Source organism: Leucopleurus acutus (assembly GCF_964270905.1).
Source record: "Leucopleurus acutus genome assembly, chromosome: X".
Classification (NCBI taxonomy): Eukaryota; Metazoa; Chordata; class Mammalia; order Artiodactyla; family Delphinidae; genus Leucopleurus; species Leucopleurus acutus.
Window position 1 is genome coordinate 32,083,245 of NC_139148.1, and position 4,486 is coordinate 32,087,730.

Sequence of the window (4,486 nt, forward strand, 5' to 3'; positions counted from 1 at the left end):
GGTTAAAGAAAAATGTGTAGCTGTAAATGCTTATTTAAAAGAAAGAAGATGTCACATTACATCATTTTCCAAATTAAAAAAAAAAAGATGACAGCCAACTACACTCAAAGGAAGCAGAAGTAAGGAAATATTAAAGATTAGAGCAGAAGTAGAAGCAATGTAGGACAGAAAAGCAATAGAAATAATCAAAAAAAAAATCAAAGGAGGTTCTTTATAAACTCAAACAGCAGCCTCTGGGTAGACTGTACAATAAGAAATAAGAGAAGACACATTATTAAAATCAGGAGTTTATCTGCATTAGATAATTACATATAAGGGAATACTATGACCCAGAGCTAGGTACGCCACCTAGATGAAATGGAGAAACTGCTAGGAAGACACAAACTACAGAAACTGACTCAGAAGAACTAGAATATCTGAATAGACCTATACTAGGTGAAGTGATTAAAATAGTAATTTTAAAACTTCCCACAATCAAAAGCCCAGGCCCAAATGATGTCACAGGTGAACTCTATGACGTATTTAAAGAAGAATTAATACGTATTCTTTGCACACTTTTCTGAAAAATACGACAGGGAACATTTTCTAACAATTTCCCTGAGGTAATACTTACAGCACATTCAGAAAAAGGCATCCCAACAATACTACCGACCAATATCCCTTATGAATATAGATACAAAAATCTGGATTTGGGTCGTGGGCTGTAGTTTGACAACTCATGTTATAAAACAAACCAGTTTGTGATAAAATAGCGGAATGGACAAAATCCTGTGTGTGTGTGTGTGTGTGTGTGTGTGTGTGTGTGTGTATGTGTATGTGTAGTTAGCAACTGTTGATTCAATAATTGTTGAAGTTAAAGTAAATTTTTAGTGTGATTGGTCCAGGACTTGCATGATGGTCTGACTGAGTGAGTTGTGTAAATCGAGGCATCATCATTATTTTCCAGCTCTCCAGGTGATTCCACAGTGCAGCCATGTTTGAGTACCAGGTTGTTAATCCATGTTTTTAACACTTCAGAGTGCATATTCGTCACCTGAGATCTTGTTGAAATATAGATTCTGATTCAGTAGGTCGAGAGTGGGGCTTCAGATTTTGCTTTTCTAACAAGTGGCCAAGTGGCTTCTGATCCATAGACTATACTTTGGGTAGCAAGGTGCTCACACTGGCTTCCACTGCCTGCGATATCAGAGTCCTGCCCCAGGGGACTCTGATGTACTTGGTTTGGGAAGTGGCCTGTGCATCAAGAATTTTAAAAGCTCCACAGGCGACTTTAACGGCAGAAAAAGCTAAGAACCTTTGTGCTAAAGTGCATGATGTTTTATAAATTTTAATTTTTGTTTTATTGGGAGCCCTAATATGGTCCCTTTTGCCTGTTTCTTGCCCTATTGTACACTCTTCATGACAAACATCCATATATATGGTGGGAATCAGAGTGAACCCTTTATCCTGCTCTTGTCCATCTCTGACGAATGAGAAGTAGTTCAAGATGGAAAGAGAAGGATCAGGTAAGCCGGATTGGAGAATAAGCTAATCATGTCTAGGGGGCTCTTTACAAGGAAGGTTGGTTGAGACAAAATGGGCGGATTACCACGGAAATTTGTCACAGTAAAACTCATTTCCGGGCTTGGCTTGGGGCAACATAGACAAAAATCTTCCTTCCTGAGTCCTGGCTGAACCTGACAACCAGAGAAGCGGCAAAGGATTTTTTTTTCCTTCTCAGTACACAAGGTGACACGGTTGGCCAAAATGCAAGAGAGAATTCCAATGGCAAAGTCTAGACATGCGGTCTTTTCCCCCAAAGCATAAAGTACAACATGGAACTTAAAAGTGACTGGAGACTGATGATAAAGATGGTGATGTTTATGGTAATGATGATGACCAGATAGATGGCTAACACATAAAGTACTTCTACTGTGCCAGGTGATGTTCCAAGAGATTCACAAACATTAACTCGTTTAATCTTCACAGGAACCCAGTGGAGTCGACACTTTTATTATCCTTATTTTAAATGTGAGGAAACTGAGGCACAGAGAAATTAAATGCCTTAACCACAGTTAAGATGAGTGGCTAAACTGGCATGTGAACCCAAGCAAACTGAGGTTAAGAAACCCTACAGCAGAGAAGCAGGTCTGTTGTTTCCTTGGCAAATCTTTTTACTGGGGAATAATTTCTTTCTACCCATAGCCAAGACAAGGTAATAGGCTAACGCCTCTCCACATGTAGAAAGGAGAAACCAGCGGCCACACTGAAGTTAGGAACAGGCTTATTCTGAGACAAGCTCTGAGCAGACACAGGTGGCCACAGTCTGGAATGAGGTAATGGTCCAGGTGGGGCCAGCAGCCCTCCGGATGTTCCAACACCTCATCCCATCCTCTGAGTGTTAGCTGCCCTGGGTGTGGGGCTGCCTGTGCCATAGTCTCTCTCCACGCTTTTGCTAGTGAGTTTATCCACTCTTATGACCCCAGCACCATCAAAAGGATGATGTCTCCCCTTGTTTATTTTCAAACCTGATATTCCACCTTGTTACTCAACCAAACTCTGGTCCACTCCCCCAAAGCACAGTGAAGCCAGTCTACTGGCATTGGTTTGGTGAAAGAAAGTACATTTTTTATTACAGACCAAGCAAGGAGAACCAGCCACTCATGCTGAAAAGACCCGAACTCTCCAGCTACTTTACGGGGAGGGTTTTTAACAACAGTGTGAGGGAGAGGGTCTCGGGGTGTATGATCAGCTTGTGCTCAAGTCTCTGATCGGTTGATGGTGAGGTAACAGGGTGATGTTTTCAGGAATCTCAATCATCAGCCTTATGGTTTCAGCAGGTCTGGGTTATACATTCTTGTGGTCAGCATGTAGTTAACTTTTTCTACCTGGTTGGGTTTTAGTATCTGCAAAACAACTCAGGGATATGGCTCAGGATATTATCTAAAGCCCTGGAGAAGAAACTGAAGGTCCTTGACTTTGTTTTATGGCTAAGCTCTTATTTTGTCTTAGTTGACTGTTTTCATTTGTTTCTGCACATTCTCGCTTCTCTGATGCAATTTGCTCTAAGCTTTTCTTCAAACAAGAGGTGGGAGGGGGGCCTACGGGGTCCTATCCCCAGAAATGACCCACAGAGTAGTGCTTGATTTCAACCTGAGATTCACATTCAGTTTTCTGGCTACGTGCAAGACATTTCCACTTGCATATCTAATAGGCATCTCAGACTTACATGACAGGCTTTCCCCCATCGTTTTTGTATCGCTGCTAATGTTCCCAGATGAATTTATAGCAACACCTTCAACCCACGTGTTCAAGTCCAAACACTGGAACGTAGATTATTTTCCCTCATTTCCCATTCCTCACCTCTTGCCCATAGCAAATCTTGTGTCCTTGTCCAAAATCCATCTGGAATGTGTGCAGGTCTCTTCATTTCCTCAGTGACCACTGTATTTCAAGCCACCACTCTCTCTCTGGACCTGCTACAATGCCTCCTAACTTGTCTCCCAGCCTCAACTCACCCTCACTCCCCTACATTCCTCAAAGCAGTCAGAATCACTGGCTTAACATTCAGGGAGTTTTATTCTATTTTATATTCAGTATCAAAAATTTGACCTTCACAGTGAGCACATATTTTTCAGCCCTCCTCATGAGGTAATTTGAGCTTTTTTTGGTACTGTGTTAGTTTAATGGAAGAAAGGATACAATGGAAGGGGGGAAAATATATATATATATATATGTATGTATATATACATATGGATGTTTTTTAAGGGCAATTTGCATGACTAGCATGTGACCTAGGAAGTCACTCCCATGCCTATGGGAAAGTCAGCCTCTGGCTCAGTTACCATTATCACTGTTGTCCTGGGTGACATTGTCATAGAGGGACCCTGCCATACCTGTTCAGGACCCCAGGCTGCTACCCAGAAGTGATAAATGTTCACATTCACATAATTTAATGAACTAAAAGTTTTCAGGAAAAGTTGAAGACACCCTTTATTTTATTTCCTGTCCAATCCCATTCTTCACTTCTTCCTAAAAGGCAACCAGTATTTTGTATTCCATACTAAGGTTTTTTATATATTGATATATAATTTTACCATGCACAGGTACCCACATAGACTAGGGCTTAGAAGACCCACCCCACCCCACCCCTCTACACTGATTTTGTTTATAAGGGGAAGATCGATTTTGTGTTTTCCAGGGTCCCAAGGAAGACCATCTCCCTCCCTCTGTGGTGATCCTGAGCTGCATGTGGACCAAGCCGGGATGTGTTCAGAGACTCCTGGATGCCTGCTTTAAAATTTAAAAGGTGAGAGATTTGCCCACATGAATCAACCAGAGACCTTTATTTATTTATGAACCAATAACTTTATTGGAAGAAACGGAAAAACTGGAAGAAAAAAACTTAAGTGAACTTCTTCTGCAAGGGCACTATTGCCGTCTGCATGGCAGGCACGATGACCAGGGCTCTGGTCACCCCATGGCTCTGGGGAAGTCCAGTCCAGGC